At 36.7% G+C, this 20,172-nt stretch overlaps 1 protein-coding gene and 1 long non-coding RNA gene across 3 annotated transcripts in view; one reads left to right on the top strand and one right to left on the bottom strand.

Moving 5' to 3' along the window:
- Positions 1-20,172, top strand: part of MACROD2 (mono-ADP ribosylhydrolase 2) — a 668,091-nt gene that overhangs the window by 320,641 nt on the left and 327,278 nt on the right. The window lies entirely within an intron of this gene.
- LOC131418691 (uncharacterized) lies at positions 531-20,150 on the bottom strand. Of its 2 annotated transcripts, XR_009222962.1 has the most exons (6): positions 19,922-20,150; positions 17,902-17,990; positions 13,564-13,660; positions 6,571-6,761; positions 5,235-5,726; positions 531-2,589 (listed from the first exon to the last, which is right to left on the bottom strand). It is a non-coding gene; the product is annotated as an uncharacterized LOC131418691 (long non-coding RNA). The 2 variants fall into 2 exon arrangements; XR_009222961.1 differs by lacking the exon at positions 531-2,589 and having other exon boundaries at positions 5,000-5,726.

The following is a 20,172-nucleotide window of genomic DNA, read 5'->3' on the forward strand; positions in this document are numbered from 1 at the left end:
GAGCTATCTGCAGATGGAGAAAGGCATTTATAGTTTGATTGCCTTAAAGTCTGTAAGGCAATAAACCTCATGGTATAGGTTTACAAGACTGCCAAGCATTTGTGAACTCCTTTCGTTCCTGTGAACCCCTGAGTAAAGATCATGTACCAAAAAAATGTTCTTTTGGATTTTCCTAAAGCATCAACACTGTGAAATAAATGGTGACCAGTTGTGTTGGTCCCTTGTCGTTCCTTGCTCAAAAAATAACCTTTGTATGTATTGATCCCTACTTCTCTTTTAATAATGAGATATTTTTATTCTACCAAATATTTAAATTGGAAAAGTTGTATTGTCCTCCCCTTAAATCATTATATATATATATATATATATTTTTTTTTTTTTTACTAAGATATTTTGGGATTATTGATCTAACGTGTTTCCATCTTTTGAAATAGGTTTGGAGTTTATTTTAATATATACAACATTTGTTTCTGGAAATTAATTTACATATACTTATAAAATACGAATTTTATTTTAATTCAGATCTTCTGTAGGTGACTGTCATGAAATCTGAGTTCTTTTGACTTCATACTTTAAATTAAATCTTTTTGTTGTAATAATGTAGAAAATCAGATTTTTTTACCTTTATGTCTTTGGATAGGTAGAAGAACTATGTATAGAAAGTATACTAGTTTTCTATTGCTGTGTAATTACCACAAATTTAGTGACTTAAAACAACATGCATTTATTATCTCAAAGTTCTGTAAAGCAGAAGTCTAGCAGGCTTGACTGGGTTCAGAGACTGCTCAGAGTCTCAGAGGTTTGAAATCACAGTGTCAGCCTACTGGGCTCTTATCTGGAGACTCAAGGGAAAAATCTGCTTCCAAGATCATTCAGGTTGTTGGCAGAATTTAGTTCCTTGTGATTATTGGACTGAGGGCCCTGTTTTCTTGCTGATTGTCAGCAGGGAGCCACTCTCAGCTCATTGTGTCCCTCTCCAATTTTCAAAGCCAGCAATGAGACATTAAATCCTTCTCTGGCTGGAAGCTTTCTGATTTCACTTCCACCCACATTCAAGGGGGAGGATATTATACAAGGATGAAAGTCAATGGAGATCATTCTTAGAATTCTACCTACCACAGAGAGAGAGCAAAGTGTTCATGATTTTGCTACAGTCATACGCTGCGTAAGATGTTTTGGTCGACGATGGATCACATATATGATGTTCGTCCTGTAAGAGTAGTACCATATAGCCTGTGTGTGTACTAGGTTATACCATCTAGGTTTGTGTAAGTACTGTAGGGGAGGAAGAAATTTTCCTTTACCCTTCTAGGTTCTTCTGGCTGGTCTAGGAATTGAATTGACATGAGCCAGATTAACAGGAGAAAAATAAAAGTTTAATAACATGTGTATATGGGAGAAACCCAGGAAAATCGGATAACTCACCAAAATGGCCAAGCCCTTACCTTAAATACCATCCTCAGCAAAATTCAAAAGATGTTGGGGATTGGAAGAGTCAGGGACTTCAAAGGGAAGGAAATCAATTCACAGGTAGGTGAAGAGGAGCAAACATTTGGAAAACAAGTGCTTGGGCACATAGAAACAGAAAAACACAGAGGGGAATACAACAAACAGGCTTTGCTAGGTTCCTCCCTGTCTACCACCTAGTTCATGTTATGCTAAATTGATAGCTCAGTTCCTGAGACAGGATTTTTTAATCTGAATTCTTTTAGGCAGTCGAGAACGAGGTAACAAGAAAAAGTTTGAGTCTTTGTTTCTTAAAAATAGTCAGCGTAAAATAATCCTCATGTTAAAGAGACACATTTTGGGGTGGCAAATTTTGTTGCCCTTCAGTATGCTCTATAGTGTTTGCACAATGGCGAAATTGCCTGACGACACATTTCTCAGAAGGTATCCCCTGTTGTTAAGTGATGTGTTAACTGTATTTCCTTGAGATTTAATACTGACAGCATCTGAAATAGGCACCTTGCTTTATTTGAGTATTTTGATGTCCTTACATCTATTGAGTTCTTAAAAGGAATTTTTTTTTAAATTTATTATTCCTTATACATATGTTAGAATTCAGACTTGGAGATCATCTTAAAATTGGTGAAATGTATTTATTTCTTCTGTATTCCGTGAAATATTGTTAAATATTCAGTAAAGAAGGTAGTAAGTAACCTAACTCTGATTCCAAAGTCCCTTCCTCTGATATGTCACTGGAGAGGTGGAGCCACTTACTGTAGCTTTTATTTTATGATAAAGGCAGAACATGTTGATAGTGAATTGAATTTCACAGAGAACTTAACCTTTCACTTTTCTTGTTATACAGATTTACTATGGAACATTTTTACAATGAAACCTATTTTCATGCCTACCTCAAATCATATCCCATCAGCCATTTCCCATTGGAAATACCCAAGGCTTCAGAAAACAAGAAAGGGCAGAAAGGATCAGTCGATCTTTTTCTCTGCCTGACTCTGGCTGCAGAGAGACCTTGCAGGCATCCACCATGGCCCAAAGAGCTTGCTTTCCCAAGGTGGAACAGTCATATCCACAGTAGTCGCATCCCTTATATCCTCTCTGGGAAGCCACAGTGGTGATCAATATCTAGAAAAGAAGACAAGTCATCCTCAAGGTGTAAGACCTCATGCTCATCTTTCAGCTCATCTTTTCTCTATTTGGCTTTCATTCACTGAAGAGACAGATTGTGAATGGATATACATCTGGCATATACTTTCTAATCACTGAGTTTCCCTCTTCTTGACTTCACCATTGGAGGAGCCTTTCAGCTGATCCGTTTACTTTATAACTAGTGCTTAATATGCATCAGATTTGTTTCTTTTTTAAAGTGTATAGCTGTCAGTTCAGTATAGTTCCAAATATGTTTTTAATGAGTCAAGCCTCCCTGACAGTCTTCCTTACTACCCCCACCCCCCATCCCATAGCCCCCAGTGCATTTAAAGACATTAGGCAGAACAAAATTTCCCCTTAGAATCATACAGGGGCTTATTCATAAAGTGCCTTGGCAGTCTTCTAATGAAGGATAGGGGCCAGCTATGTCACAGTCCCTTCTATGATTCTTTTGTATGAATTCAACATCTACATTGGTGCCCCTTGAAATACTGTGACCTCTTAGCTTTATAACTATAGTCTTTTATCATTTACCAGAATGACCACATTTGGATTCTCCTCATTGTTCTGGACCACTTTACTTCTAAGAAATGGGAACTTCTTTTATGCCTGAGACCTTTTCCACCCTCTGACAGTTATGAATGAGAACTTTCATGTCATCATACTTTCCAGGTAAAAAAAAAAAAAAGGTCATTATTCCTAATAGAAATAACTTCCAGATTATTTTTCATCATGACTGCCTATCCTTGGACCCTTCATGTTAGAGTTTCTCTTAAAATTGCTCATCTGAACTGAACATAATATTCCAAACATGTTTTGCCCAGCCCAGAGCAGATTAGGCTGCTTCCTCCCATGATGTGTAGATTATACTTTCCCAAGTTCAAGTGAATACATTCTACACCCACAAGGGAAGTTAGTGATTATCTAGTGAAGACCAACCACTACTTTTTAATATAAGTCTAAGATTGCCTTAGGATATTTAGTAGACATGGTATTCCTCTGGGTCAGATTGAAATTGTGGTCAGCTGAGATCCTCCACACTCACCATGTTTGATTTTTCTGTTTATTGAGATCATTGTATGTTCTGTCACTTGATCCCTCCCATTTCTCCTTAACTTTTGGCTTCAGTTCCTTCTTGCTTCAGCTCATACCCAACAGTCCATTATTTTAAGAATTCTCTGTTATCCTTTCTTTACAGTCACTGTCTGAACTACTAGCACTGGGTCAATCCAGCCTTCTACCTCTTTTACAACTACCCCTGGGCTGCTGAGGACTGCTCTTGAAAATCACACAGCTGTGTGGATTTTTTTTTCTTTTTTTTTTTGGTCTATATAAATATAAGATTTAGTACTTCTGCTAGTCCTCAACACCATTATTCAAATCTTTTATTTAGATCTGGTTATCTGACCCATATTTTTCTCCTAGACTCCAAGCATGCTCTTTCCTCTTGTCCTTTGCACTTGGAATTACCTCTGTCTAACGCTCTTCCATTCCATCAGTACTTTTCATTCTTGGCTACACATTAGAATCAATGAGAATTTTAAAAATTTCTTGTGCCCAGGCCATATCCCAGACCAGTTAACTCAGAATTTCTGAGGTGTGGGACCCAGGAATTACTTTTGTTTTAAAAGATTCCCGGGTGTTGCTAATGTGCAGCCTAGGTCAAAAGCTATTGCCCTATATAGATGCGTGCTTTGCTCTCTCACTTTAATTGGTTTTACGCTCAAATTATTACCTCCTCAATGAGGATTTCCCTGACCACCCTATGTATAATGTAGGCCTCTTTCACTTTCTATTCCCTTCTTCCTTCTTTTTAGTCATATCATTTTTCAGGTAAATTGCTGTTGTGTATTTATTTCATTATTGTCTGCCCTCTTCTCACTAGAATGTAAGCTTCATGGAGCTTGCCTGTACATATTATCATATACACATTACATAACATATTATTAATGGTAACTGGAACCAGGAGAATGGATGAAACTGCTTTGGAAGAGTATGTATAGAGAGAAGAGGACATAGAAGAGAACCCCAAGTGACTACAACATTTAGAGAATCCATGGGGTTATTCCTTTTCTTAGTTGTCTTTTTTCACTGCCATATTTCACCATCTACATTAGGGCTTGCCGTACTATTCAACAAAGAGTTGTTGAATGGAATTCCCCAGTGTGGCTAACCCACAACTTCACCATTTTTCTCAAGCTCCTATCTAACTATGCTTTTTCATTCTTAAAACGTGACCTTGCTTCTCTAATAGCAGAAAATAGTAACATGTTATCAATGGCACTTGGACCCAAAAAAATGGATGAGACCCTGGAAGAGTGTATATATAGAAAATAGGGCGTAGAACAGAGGCCCAAGGAACTCCAACATTTAGGAAATTGGTGGAGTTACCTCTTTTCTGTCTCCTTCTTGGGTACCTCTCTCTCTCTGCCTCAGTCTTGGTGGCTGCTATTCCCCAAGGTTCCATCCATGGCCTTTAACTATTTTTTCCTGTATAATCTTCTGGATCTATCTCATCAAACCCATGGCTTCAATGACCAACTATATTCTGATTCTCCTAAACCTTTATGTCAGGGCATATACCTGTCCCAAATGTCAGACCTATATGTACAATGGCTCACCTGATATCTTCACTTTCACATCCCAAATCTTCCTAGAATCTTCCACTGGGAGTCAGGTAACACTTCTGTTTTTCTTAGTCATGTGTACATTTCTCTATTGCAGCACTTTTCACACTGCAGCATAATCATTTATTTGTCTGTCTCTTTTACTAGGTCATAAATTTCTTGAAGACATAGCATATTTTTTATTTGTATATTGCCCAGGATTTGCCACCTAGCACATAGTAATCACTCAGTAATTTTTTCCTTGTATGAATGCATGAATTTAAATCTCCTTCTGCCATTAAACGTCTTAATTCTACTTCTAAGATACAGTTCTTGGTAGGAAGGTCTTATGTGTCATTATTCAAGTTATTGATAAAAAGCTTGAAAATTTCAGCTTGAGTACAGAGTCCTATGATATGCTATTAGATGATGCTGATCAGTTTTGGGGTTTTGTTGTTGAGTCCACCTAATAACATTACCATGCAGCCTGTGGTTCTCCATCTGGTCCTGGAGGATATAATTAAGAATTGTTAAACACTTTACTGAAATCATGATCAAATGTAAATTACACAAGAACGCACCTCACAATAATATCAATTTTGACACAAGCCAATTGGCAATTGACATTCGAATTGTCTTCAAGCCAGCACCTCATTCTCAAACAGAGGTAAGCTAAAATTCTTATCTTCTAGGAGAGAGGACAAGTCATAGAAGGGAGCAGAACAGCTGGCAGCTAGGTCTTAAAGAGCAGAGAGGCTGAGAATGACATGTCTCTAATAGTCTCCCTTTCCACTCTCCTCAGATTGGGTTGACAAAAGGAAGGTCAATTAAATAGGAGGCCTTTGAATTGCTGCAGCTATCCCAGAAGTGCCAGTTAGCCAAAGTTTCACTTGCCCCTTGGATATTTACGCTAGAGGGGCAAATGCCACTAACTGATACCAAACCATAGTTGGACTTGAGTTGGATATTGATTGCTGCAATTGGAACATAGCTATTCTATCCTACTCAACGTGTGGTCCATGGACCAGACACACACACCATTGACTATTGAGAGGAAAGGAAGGGGATTTTATTAATCAGTGAGGGAGGTAAAGTTCAAGTGTACAAATTAGGGAAGACTTATTGATAGTTGCTTACCATGAATTTCAAAACTTTAGCGTAATTTGAGAATGAGATGTCCTCCCCGTTAATGTATTAAAGTTGACATAAAATTTGAAATCTTAATATTGATTCAGGAACCAAAGGGACCTCTGCATTTGTGGTCCTGAATTTTAGTTGAAGAAGGTGAAAAACACTTGACTCTTATGCTAAATTGATAACATGGGTAGATGAGAGACAGACACTTCTTTACCTTTTAGTTTTTTTCCACGATGGCTTTGATGAAGGAATTTGGCTTTTTTTTAACCAAATTGGAGGATGGTATGCACTTCATCTGTTCACTTTGTCTTTAAAGTTTTAGTAATTATTCAATTATTTTCATTGATTTGAGAAACTGTCTTTTGGGCATAGTCTAGAATAACAATTGTCGAGCTCCTTTTAGATCTGTGAAATTTGAGGTTGGTAAGTTACTGTGTCAGAAAATCACAAAACAATAAGCTGGGAAGAAAACTAAGATTTTCCAACTTTCAGAAGACACCCCATGTATTAAGCCCATATTGTCATAAACTCAGCAAGAACCTGCAACATTACCAACGTTCTTTGAAATTTTTGGAAAAAATTTTCTCTTATTTAACTTTGCTTCTGGTGATTCATTTTGATAAATTATTTTGTCATTTGTGTCCATTTCTAGTGTTTTTCTTTTCTAACAATTGAGTTATATCTCAGAGGATATATCTCAGAGGTGGTGGTAGAAGGTAGGGATTATTTGTCATGTCAGTTGATGAACTAGTTTGGGTGATTTTATTGACTGTGTTCATCTGGAAAGCAAACAGTTTTGACAATTAAGGCGTACAAATTATGAGTGTTCAATCTAGCTTTTCCAGCTATAATGTGTTGATTAGAGCTGTTTCATGAATCATTCTCAGGAGCAGCCCAAGTGCTATATACCATTTAGGAAGAAAATATAGTCAGTGTGTTTGCCATAGCAGTGTGCTGATTGCAGCAGCTTACCCAGAGCTAAACTTGCTGTAATAAAAACTTCTGGACTGGAACATGGTAATGGCATTTATGTTATTTACCTCCTAAGTTGTTTCTGGACTATATAAACCTAAATCAAACCGCTCTCAGTTTGAGAACCTTAGAGAGCTCCGTCACTAGGCATTGCTGAGTTCCCCTGTGTTGATTCTTTGAAGAATATATTAGCTGAAGTCTTACAGTGAGCAGTGGTTAAAATGGCTTACATCTTCTGACTTTGTCCAGATCATTGTGTGGAACTCACTTTGATAGATGCCTTTCTGTGAGGATGTTATTATTTTTAAAGATGTTATTAAAGTGAATTCCTTGCCCTGTGGATCCTTATTGCCTTCTAAAACAGCATTAAGTCAGGGAAACTAGACTTATCATGAGCAAGGTGCTCATGAAAACTTGAAAAAGGCTCAAGGGAAAATGACTAAACTCATCTTATAAATGCAGTATCCCTAAACAAATCAATTGTGGATTAGCTGTATGTGTGTCTGCATGGGAGGCTGCATAGATCTCCTCCATATATTCCAAAATCTGCCTACAATTGTCCCTTTTTAATTCATGGGAATAACAATGCCTTTGAGTGCCTCCTACAGGAACTGGTTGTGGAGCTAGGCCAAAGCTAAAGAGAGAATAGGAAAGAAAAAAATAAAGATGAAGAGAATGGGAAATTGGAGATGGAAAGGGTAAAGGATGAGTAATGAAAGTCCATCAGTGGTTATGCCCTACACCCTTAACAACAATCCAATAGAAAAGTTGGCTCTCCTTTTGCTCAGAGAGGATAAGCATTTTTTATTTGCCCTCCTTCGCTGGGTTTCCTGTCTGTCTTTGGATCACACACCAGATGAATAGGAGGAGTTCTATCACTACCAGTGAAACTGTTATCATCACTTAGCATTGCTACTGTGAACCATCCTTTTGAAGACCTAGATTTGGAAGTAGCATATGGAATTTCAGTCCTTGTATTGTTATTTTTTCTTATATTATTTTTTATTGGACAAAATAAGGAGGACGCAAGACAAATTTTCTTTGAGGAAGAACATGATTAAGCCTCTTCAAGGACAACGTTTTTAAATGGCCTTATTGTAATACTCAAATAAATTTGATCCCTCAGATAATATCCTTAAATAAAGAAATTATTTTCCCTAGTCATAAAAAGAGTATAGTACTTTTTTTTTTATTAGGAAATTTGGAAAATCAGAAAAGTAAAAACAAAAAAAAATTCACCTATCATCTCACCACTCAGCAGTGACCACTCAGGAGTAGTTATGAGAGTCCTAAGTAGCCCTTTATTTTCCTAATCCTTGGGGTAGTGGATAACTGCAAAACCTGAAGTTTTGTGTCTGCTCCCCTGGTCATATTTTCAGCAATACCTATTAGATGCTTTATTTTAGTTCATGCTCCTATGGACCAGTAATATTTGAATAGCTATAATGATTGCATTTAAATCCATTTTATTCCAAATTCATGCATGTAGCTAGTAATTCTCTAGCTGGGAGATTACAGAGAATTACCTAATGATTACACTGTTTTACCTTTCCGTGTACTACCCTGAATCTTAAAAAGTAATAATTTTGGGAGCCAGCCCCATGGCGTAGTGGTTAAGTTCATGCACCCCGCTTTGGTGGCCCAGGGTTTGCAGATTCAGATCCTGGACCAGTGCACCGCTCATCAAGCCATGCTGTGGCAGCGTCCCATACAAAATAGAGGAAGATGGGCACAGATGTTAGCTCAGAGCCAATCTTCCTCAGCAAAAAGAGGAAGAGTGGCAACAGATGTTAGCTCAGGGCCAATTTTCCTCACCAAAAAAAAATTAATAATTCTTGACCACATTGGCTGATATTATGTTGAAACATATACGCATTTGCTATCCTATAGTTTATAAGTAAGTGTTCTTCATTCAGTAGAATAATAGTGCTATTTTTGTTGTCATTGCACCTGGATTTCCTTGCATAATAATTTATGCTTGTGTTTCTACAAAGATGTAGGTTGCAGATCCCTCAGTTGTAGAAGCTGCTCATAGTTTGTTTGAGCATGTACATGGTGCATGTGTGGGGTGGGCCTTGGGGGCTTGGGAGAATGGAAGCTCGTTTCCTTTTATCATTTTTTAAAAAAATTCAGATCCAAGTTTGTGCTAATTTTACTCATAAGAATAAACTATAATTTGTTTCTAAAGACTAATGTTCAGAAGGGTCAAGGAAAAAAGTGGTTATTTTTTACAGTGAATTATTTGAATATTCTTAAATTATTAGCATTTTTAGCCCATTAGCAATGGCAGCAGTGTCATAGATAACTATAAACAGACTTCTTGAAGAACTAGACCTCTTGACCAGACTCTTGCCTTGATACTTTCTGAACTCCCCAGGACAAATGGTAACATATAATTATGTTTATCTTTTCCAAGGATGCTTTTTCTGTTTGCCACTCTCATTTACCAAATGATGTTAATTTTTAAGAATAGGTTTGTTTTCCAATTAATCTTCATACATTGTTTTGTGAATTGTGCTGTAATATATGCTTGATAAATATTTGGTACTGATAAATACTCAACAAAATATTTGTTGAGTAAAAGGTCACTTATAAGATTCCCATTTCCATTACATAATACTTGTAAAACAATAATTCTGTTCAGTGAGTGTGACTGCTAGATATTCTTCTCAGATTCTGTGGTTAGGCACAGCATCAACTAATTCAGGGTTTCTAAGCCTGCCCAGCTGTAGGGCTCACCTGGGAAGCTGATTATACATACAGATTCCAAGGCCCCACCCCAGACCTCCTCAGTGACAATCTCTGGGTGATTTGTATCATCAGAGAAGTCTGGGAAACCTGAAACTAAGGAGTCTGTGCTAGGAGCTTGATCAATGTATAACTGCATATTGGTATGTAGGAAAGATTTGCAGATGTGGATTGAGTTGGTAGTGTTCATTTATTTCTAAAGCTGGTCAATTCAAATATCAGAAGAGAAAATTACTCTGATATGCTCTTTAAATTTCAGCTTCTATGAGACTTCAATTGAAATAATTTTAAAATTATCATTTATTGAGCACTTACCATGTGCAAAGCACTCTTCTAAATAGGTTAAATGATTTGCCCAGAGCCAAATAAGTAACAAGTGGAAAAGCTTGGCTTTGAAACTAAGAAGTCAGATTTTAGAATTTGCACAATTAATCCCTGGAATATATTGCCTATAGCCACCAAATACTATGTAGTTACTAATGTGTCAGGCATTACTATACTAAGCACTTCATATACTTTAAATGCATTTACCAATCCTATAGAGTTATGAAAGGCAAGTTTAGAGAGATTAAGTAATTTGCCCAGAGTTACCCTGCTAATAAGTGGTGGAACCAGTGTGATTTGAAGCTGGGTTAGCTCAACTCCAAGACACTGTGCTCCTAACCACTATTCTATATGCAAGAATGACGTTTGAATATGCTGATATCTTGTCATCTCTTCAGTATTTCATAGAAATAATAGGAGTTACTGGGGAGTTTCTGGAAGGTAATTGTATAACACTTTAATGTCTACATTAAATAAAGTCCACATTTAACATCTACATTAAAACACTTCAGTGTTGACATTAAATTTTAGAAGAGATTCTGAAATATATTATAGAATTTCTTGTCCCAGAAATATTTTTAAATCATAAATTGGTTACTCTATTATCTGCTATAGACTGGCTGAAAGTAGAGCACCGGATTAACATTCTTTTAAGAGATTCTTAACCCTATATTCTTAATATTAAAGGGTAGTATAGTTGGTAGATACTTATGTATTTTGTGAACATTTGCTAAGAAGTTACCCTGAATTTCCTTCGTTTGGGTATTAAATATTCCACACGTGTGTTTTGTCACAAGTAAATGTTTTCCTTTACTTTGAAAGGGCTGATAAATTTACTTTTACGCATTTATTAAAGATTTAGTTTGAATTGCTTCTCTTTTTCCCTCTTATTTGTCCCAAAATGAAGGTGAAGTGTTAATTGGTTTTAATGGCTCCTACTGCTACCTCTCTGTCTGGGACTTCTAAGGAAAGGTGAAGAATTGGAGAAGAACTTGTGAAACTTGTCTGGGGAGGTGAGAAAGTTTAATGTGCTTATGAACTAGCACATTTCTTCTAGGTAATACTATTACACTATAATAAATATTGAAATCTAATTTTCACTCTTAAACCTAACCCTTGAAGTATATTAGTTAACATTCAAAGAGGAATTTTCTGAAGAAACATGTTAACTAAATTCCTGTACCTGGAAAAGATCAGCACCTGATAAACTAGGAAATAAGAATGTCTTGTTTAAACATGTTTATAAAACCAGAGAATAGACTTCTCTCTCTCTCTTTTTTTTTTTAAAGAGCAAGGGCATGCTAATTTGGATTCACAACTAGGAGGGAATGGCCTAGCTTATGCAATTTGCTGTTGCACTTAAACAGAAGACTGTAGTTGCCTAGTTGCCTGAGACATGTACCTGGCTGTTAACACTCCCTCTTTCCCAATAAAAATGATTCCCACCAGCAGGGGCTAATTCATCCGAAACGCTGTCCCTGGTGCTCATACACTGATATACTTAATAACTCTGCAACTTTGATCTAACAAGTAACCATGTAGATATTTATTCTTACACAACAAAAAATTTTATTGGGATTCTGGAAAACATAACAAAGACTTTTACCATTTTAACAGCTTTAAGATAACAAATCTTTTTAGAAATTATTATTCTTTCCACTTTTTAGCAGTTGACATTCCTACTTGTACCTTTACCAAAAGGTAGCAGAATAATATAATGAGCCGAGTCCGGTGTTGGGGAGAGAGAAAAAAGTATGCCTTTATTAGTATTTGAATCTTAAAATCAGTGCAAGGTACAGAGGGGCCACAGAAATGCAGACAGTCTGTTGATCTTGCTTCACTACTTCCCACGTTTTGTCGCCCTATGTTCAAATGTCAGTTCTAATATCAGATACCAGGCAAATATTTCCTCATCATCAAGGGTGAAAATAGAATTTACTGGACATTTACTAAGAGCAGGTATGAGTTAAGTGCTCAACTTGAAATATATAATTTATTCCTTACAATTAGAGAGGCACTGTCATTATCATATTTTCCAGAAGGTGAAACCGAGGCTTAGAAAGGTTGGCTAAATTGTCCAAGTCCATACTCCAAGTAAGTGGCAGAAACTAGATGCAAACCTAGATCTGTCTAATTCAAAGACAGTGCTCTTAATCATCATCTCAAATATCAATTGTACATATAATTTAATAGAGTGTTCTAGTATATTTTGTTTTGTACGCTTGGAGTCGGTATGCCACAATGAAGAGAGAAATATAGAAAAGACAGGAGATCTGGAGTTAAGATCCTTGCATTTGGAATCAAGTTGGTTTTTGGAGTTCCAATTCTGCCATTTATACTGTGTGATATTGGGTGAGTTGCATAACCTGTTTGAAATTGAGTTTCTTTTTTGAATTGGGAAGTAGAGGAGATAAAGGATGCGGAATGCTTAAATGGTCTATGCTAGTTATCATGAAGATGTTGATAATACTCTACATTTGTAGAATGGTTTACAGTTTACAAAGAGCTTTCACAAAGATTGTCTCAGATGATACTTATTTTTTATTCATTCATCCAACAAATATTTTTTTGAGTGTCTGCTAGGTGCCAGGCATTGTTCTGTAGATTGGAGTGATTTAACAGTGAAATAGCAGAAAAAAAATTACTTGCCTTCATTGAGTTTGCATTTTAATGGGGGATATGGATAATAACATATAAGTAAAATATTTAGTATATTAGATAATAATAACAACAATAAATATAACATATAACTCTTGTATGATGAGTGCTATGAGCCATACATAGCTCAGTAGTTAGAAGCATATTTTGATTCAGAGACTAGCTACATGTTTTTCCATTATGGACTTTTTAAAAACTGTAAACTAGTTCAGTTCAACTATAAACTTTTTTTCAAATTTTGTATTGTTCTAAAACAATGAGGGGACTAATTTTTTGATTTAATTGTTAGAACACATCACCAACATTCATGAAATCTCTTCTAGCTAACTAAGATTCTATGACATATTGACTGAAAGCATAGAATAAATGTAGATTTCTAATACCTGTCTGTATTTATATTTGTCTGGTAAGTATACTCTGAATAAAGCATTTAAGTAATTCAAAGATTATTTTTTAAAAATAATTAATTATTGAAAAACATTAAATAATCTTAACATTTCTTTACCTTTATAGACTAGGTGTAGTATTCATGGGTTATATGTCTCAAATTCAGCACAAAGCCTGGGGAAAGTCTTCAGTGATCTGGCCCTTCCATTCTGGCTCTTAGAAGACACAAAAAGATCATCACCTCAACATAGTGGACTCAAATATTAAGATTCGCCCGCCAACTATGAGTTAAATTTATTGAAAGTTGCAAGAAAGACAGGTGTTATTCTCAGGATAGTTTATAGCCATTAACTATTGGCCACCAGAAGTCATCATTCACCATCATGAGGCAGAGGTCTGTAAGCCTTGGGAGAAAAATTCACATTTGCCCCATTAAAACATTTTGAGATTTAATCCTAAAAATATCTTCTATTTGTTATCTCAGTAAAATGAAATAATTTTTTTTTCTGGACTCAAACTCCCTTTTAAAGTTGTTGAAGAAATGTTTCTGCTCACGATTTAAAGAGAGTGGTTAAGAGCTCAAGCTTCAGGAGCAGACAGAATCCTTGTTCCACCACTTACTGTCTATAACTTTAAAAAGGATTACTTTATAGTTCCAAAATATATCTGGTATCTTTTCCCTTCTCTCTTCTTACCATCACCATCCTGTTCTATATTTACTCATTCTTTTCCACACAGTGGCTAGAGGGACCTTATTACAATTGGAAGCCGATAGTCTGATCCCCACACATCATTCTTCTCCTCCTCCTCCCCTGACCCCACCCTGTTAAAAATCCTCCAATGGCTTTCTCTTGCCCTAGAATGAAGTCCAGACTCCTTACCTTGGCCTTAGTCTACAAGACCTTCATGATCTGATCCAGTCCTGCCTTGCTGATCTCACCTCTCTCCTGGTCAGTGAGCTTGAGCAACCCTGAAATTTTTTTCAATCTTTAAACTCACTAAACTGGTTCCCTACTTGAAACTAACGTGTCCTGTTTCCTGTGCTCAGAACACTCTCTACCTCACTCTTCACATGGCTGACTCTTTATCCCTCAGGTCTTAAGTTTTCCCTTAGCACTCAGTCTAAATAGGTTCTCCTGTTATGCTCATTCATAGCACCATGTTTTTCTCTTTCATGGCACCTGTCACAATTTTTCACTTTATAGTCATTTGGTTTTTGGTCAATATCTGAATTCCTGCCTCCTTCAACTATAATCTCCATATCTTTTTGGGTCACTACTGTTTACCCAGTCCTAAGCACAGTTATTGAGTTAGGTACTAAATAAATAACTGTTAATATTGAATAAATAAAATACCTCCCTGACCTTTCAAAGCTTTAATTTTCTCATCTGAAAAATACAGAAATAATTCCTATCTGTAAAGTTATTGTGTGAATTAAATGAGATTAAAATATATAAAACAATTAGCAGTGTGCTTGACAAAGTCCTCAACAAATGGTAGTGTCTTCAGTGGCAGCAGCATGATCACCAGACATTTATTAAGCCCACTGTATTTGTAAGACATCGCTAATGTTTATAGAACATATTTTTAAAAGAGAATTTTATTAGACATTGGTCCTTATATCTAGGAAATTCAAATACGGAATTCCAGCAATGATTCCATGCTTTTTAATGGAACATTGATGTCAAGTGGCCTCAGCTTTGTAATGTCACAATTATCAGAGCCCTGATGTACATTCAGAAGGGTAATTACTTTGGATAGTAATTTCCTAGACTGCCCCCCAGCCCCCACTCCAGCCCGCTAGCATTGAAAAAGAAGCACTGCTTTTATGTGTGCACACAATCAGTCTGTAAAATCCCATTATCCCCAACTTCCATACCCGTGTGGCTGCATGCTTCCTTTTGAAGCCTCTTAAAAAAGAAAAAACTTTCAAGGCAGCCCTCAAGTTTATTTCTAATCTCATTTCACCCATATAATTTAGAAATGAGATGGGAGATAGGAAGTGGGAGGGGTCCTCAATGTGATTTGCTTACCCCTTCTCCTGGAATCCTATACTTGTGGGAAAGCCTGGTAAAAAGTTTGGGTGGGTGAGTAGAAATACTTCTTCAGTGTATTTTTGATATAAAATTGGATTTAATTCTGTTTTGATATGCCAAGAATAGAGAAAGATTACTTTGGTTATTCTAAATCTTTTTCTTTCATCTGTTCCATATGTTTATACTATTTAGAATGGGAGTTTCGGCTGACCTCTCATGACCAACATCCTTTTTAACTAGGATCATCTGTTAGAGTCCTAGGTGCAGTGCCCTCCTCTGCTCTCCTTTTCTGTTTTATGTATCTTTCCAGCTGAGAGTTTGACATCCTTTCTGACCCATCTCCTAACCACTTCCACTGGCCCCATTGTCATCCTTTAGTTTTGGGTTCCAACTTGTCATGTAACTGACATTTTTCTTAGCGTTCTTTCCATCACCTTGAGTTAATTGACATTTGTTTCCTGAGGATGACACCTTCCCTGTTACCTGCTTCATCTCTTACTATCACTACTTGATGAAACTAGGGGAGGGGATGGATGTGGGATGTAGGTTGGGAGTTGCAAAAAAATTTTCCTTGCCCCTGAAAGACCACTTCCTGAGTATGTTTCTGTCACCATTATTCAAAAACTTTTCCTTTGAAGTCCTTGTTTTACATCTCCATCACCTAATCCCATCATCTTCTCCCTACTCCTCATCTCTGGCACATTTCCCCATCTTCCTTAGGACCTGTCTTATAAACCCTTTCCATCTCTCTGAGTGACTTTGTACTCCTTGCTGATGACTCTTCCAAAACTGCAGCTTTTCAGTTACAGCCATTACTTCAGTTGTCTTAGAGTCACAGCCATGACTTGGACCACACCTCTTCTGCGTTTCAATTTTCTTTTCTCCTATTAGATATGTTCCCTGACTTCAGTGTAGATTCCTATCTCTATACCCCATCTTATTCCTGAGGTCAGTAAATATCCCTCTTGGTGTTCACTTCTTTTTTATCTATCTTGATCGTCCACATGACTGAACAAGACCCCTTTGCCCTCCAAACTTCTTAAAGAATAGTCTTAATTATTGTTTCTGTTTTATTTCCCATTATCCTGGCAACATCCTAGAGGCTTTTGCCTCCTTACTCTGCCATCACTACCTTCAAAATCCCTGATGGTCTCCTCTTTTTCCATATTCAGCAGTGTTCTCTTCCACGTCTACATTCCTGACTACATTTTTGACATCCTCCTTTTCTAAATATTTCTACTTCCTTGATTTCATAATATTTTCTTCTCATGATGATTTTTCCTCCTTTCCAACTTCCTTTTTTTTATTTGTTTTTGTTTTGGACTCCTCTTCCCTCTTCTGTCTCTACAAAAGGCAGGTGTTCCTTTGGCTGCTCTGTTTTCTGTCCCTGCTCACTTTCTGTTGGTGATCTCACCACCAGCATCCATCTACTTCAATAACCTCTTAGATATGGATTCCCTTCCTTGATGCTGAGGATCTGTCCCCAGACCCTCACTTCCAACTTTTTTATAGACATTTCCACAGGGATAACATAAAAGTACTTTAAACCTAAGGCGGTTATAATTTATCAACTAAACTGGGTCACTGTGGAAGGTTAAAGAGGGCACTATTAATAATTAGCCAATGTAAACCTGTACGATGTGTATGGTCTCATCCAAACCCAATATGTACAAAATACTCTGAAATTTGCTTTTCTAGTATTTTCCATCATTATTAATTGCCTCACCAATATTCTACCTACCTTCTCTGAAAATCATTATCTTTAATTCTTATTCTTTCTCCAGTTTCCAATTCCTAGGAATTCTACCTTTCCTGTATCTTTTGAATTACATCTTTTTTTTTTTTTTCGTGAGGAAGATCAGCCCTGAGCTAACATCCATGCCAATCCTCCTCTTTTTGCTGAGGAAGACCGGCCCTGAGCTAACATCTATTGCCAATCCTCCTCCTTTTTTCCCTTTTTCTCCCCAAAACCCCAGTAGATAGTTGTATGTCATAGTTGCACATCCTTCTAGTTGCTGTATGTAGGATGCCGCCTCACCATGGCCTGACAAGCAGTGCATCAGTGCACGCCTGGGATCCGAACCTGGGCCACCAGTAGCGGAGCGTACGCATTTAACCGCTAAGCCACGAGCTGGCCCCTGAGTTACACCTTTTTTTTAAACCGCATTCCACTGGCAGTGCACTGTTCATGCCGTTGTGTCTTCTTACCTGGAATACTGCATAGCCTTCTAACTTGTCTTCTTCCTCTCAGTTTCTCCTCATTCATCCTTCCTGCAATATTACTTCTACAAAATGTCCCTAAAGTACACTGATTGTTTATACACCTGCTCAAAAACCATTGCCAAAGAATATCATGCAGACTTCTCAGCTTGGAATTCAACACACTGCAAAGCTTGATATAAAAATTTTCCCAGCCTTACCTCCTTCATGGACCTTGTATTTTAGCTGGACTATTGGTCTTTCCCCAAACACCTCCTAAATCAGTGGTCCTCAGCGTCATCAGAATGACCTTTGGAATTTAAAACAAAATTTAAATGCCCAACCTTAACCTGGGAGATTTAAATTTAGTAGGTCTGTATTGAGGCCTAATTACCTTAATAAAAGCCTCCCCAAGTGATTCTGACCAAAACCAGCACTGAGAAACATTGCCCGTTTTCCTGCCTCCATGACTTTCTTCACCATTTTCTTTCTATGGCCAGTATCTGCTTTTCTCTTGAAGTACCTTCTAATGCTTCCATGCACAGCCCTGATTTTACCTCCTTCATGAGGTCTTCCTTGATCCATCCAAATAGATGTAATTATTTCTTCTATACTGCAGTCACAGTAAATTTTCATTAGATTATATGTTTATGCCTTACAACCTCTAGACAGCACACTTGTTGAAGGCAAGACTTCTGCTATTTATAATATAGAAGCCACTCAGTAAAGGTCATTGGCTGTTGAGATTATTTGTAGAGAACTTTGAAGTTCTTAAGAAAGTGATTGATAAGCATGAGTTATTTTTTGCTAATTTAGCCAAAAATATAAAATGCACTAGTTTTAATTCTAAGACTGCCTAAATTAAGATTTGCTAATCATGCTAAGTAGGAGAAAGGAATTAGAATTTTAAATGCCACTGCTGTTTTCAGCAGCAGATGAGCTAATATTAAAGTAAATTCAGTGGTGGATCGGTTCCTTTAACACCCACGCTTCAGGTGCTTTGAAGCATGTGAGTCTCTGGATTCCTCATGAAAACTGTCATGTTGGCATGTAGCTATAAAACGTGCTTTACTCAGAAACTGTAGTTAGTAAAGCAGAGTTTTTTTTACTAGTTCCTTTGGCGCAGGGGAATACTTCTAATAAATCGGCTTTGCTGCAAGATAGAGCACAGTGTTGTTTTTAATAGGGAATGAGAGAATAAGTGCAGTGATTTAAAGTAGTTACAAGTGGTGCATCCAAAAACAATTTTTGATTTTGTCAAACTTTCAGCAAAGAGTGATTTTTCCCTCAATTTTTTTCATAGCTTCCCCAGTTGTATTTTTGTTAAATCTATAAGTTGTATATTCAGGATTGGATTTTTTTTTCCTACAATTTTTTTTTGTTAGTACCTGATCAGTAAAAATTGTCAATATTTAGTTTAGGATATATGCAAATGTATCTATAATTAATTTAGTGCACTTTATGGTGGAGATAGATGTGTGTTTTGTTATTCTATTGAAAGGATATGTATTTTTTCAGCAAAGCATTTGGATTTCATAGCAAGCCTAGGTAAAGAATAAACTATACCCTCTCTGTGATGTCTCTTTTTGCTGGTGTGAAACATGGTTCTAATTTATACCAGGTAAAATAATTAAAATGCATGTATTAGAACACATAAAATTTTCTGTGCTCGTGAAAGGTATACTAACTGGAAAATAGTCAATATAATCTCTTGGCTTTTGGCTTTTTATAAACTCACAGGTTTATGGAGACTTTATGAAACCATCCAGATCTTTCCCTGACTTCTGGCAGAACTGTAGCTGAACTACTCAAAACCTCTGGAAGCCAAGTCAGACTTCCTTCAGAAAACGTTCCCTATATTTAATGTCAATCATGTTTGTCTTTGCTATGTTATTCCTAGAAAAAAACTATCCTCCATAACAGGAAGTCCAAAGAAAAAGTGTTGGGAAACATTTGAAGATGGCAAATGAATAACAAATGAACTTTCGTACGCAGTTGGAGATATTTGTTAGTAGAGCAGTAGAAGCAGTGATATTGAGCAAACCTCTGGGAACACATGGCTAACTTTTCTTGATCATAATAGTAGTAACTTATGTTTTGTTGAAGATTATACAGTTTCCATGCATATTGTCTCATTTAATCCTCACAACAACCCTGTGTGGTGGGTGGTATTAATTGCCCCATTTTATAGATAAGAAAACTAAGCTAAGAAGAGTAAGTGGTTTGTTTTTAAGTACATACCTAGTAAGTAGTAGATCTGAGACTTCAAATCCTCTGATGCAAACTCCACACTGCCAAAAAGGTATTTAAAAAAGTATTAGTTTTTCAAAGACAATATTAAAAAGTGTCAGCCAGGACAATGGCAGCAGTGTACCAAAAACAGGTCACAAAACCTTCTTAAGTTTTCCATCTATAGCGTGAATAAGTAAAATAAGAGTTTTCCAAAAGACTATTAGGAAATTAATGTATGCATTAAACATGGAACTCTTTGA

This window comes from Diceros bicornis, chromosome 19 (genome assembly GCF_020826845.1).
Source record: "Diceros bicornis minor isolate mBicDic1 chromosome 19, mDicBic1.mat.cur, whole genome shotgun sequence".
NCBI lineage: Eukaryota > Metazoa > Chordata > Mammalia > Perissodactyla > Rhinocerotidae > Diceros > Diceros bicornis.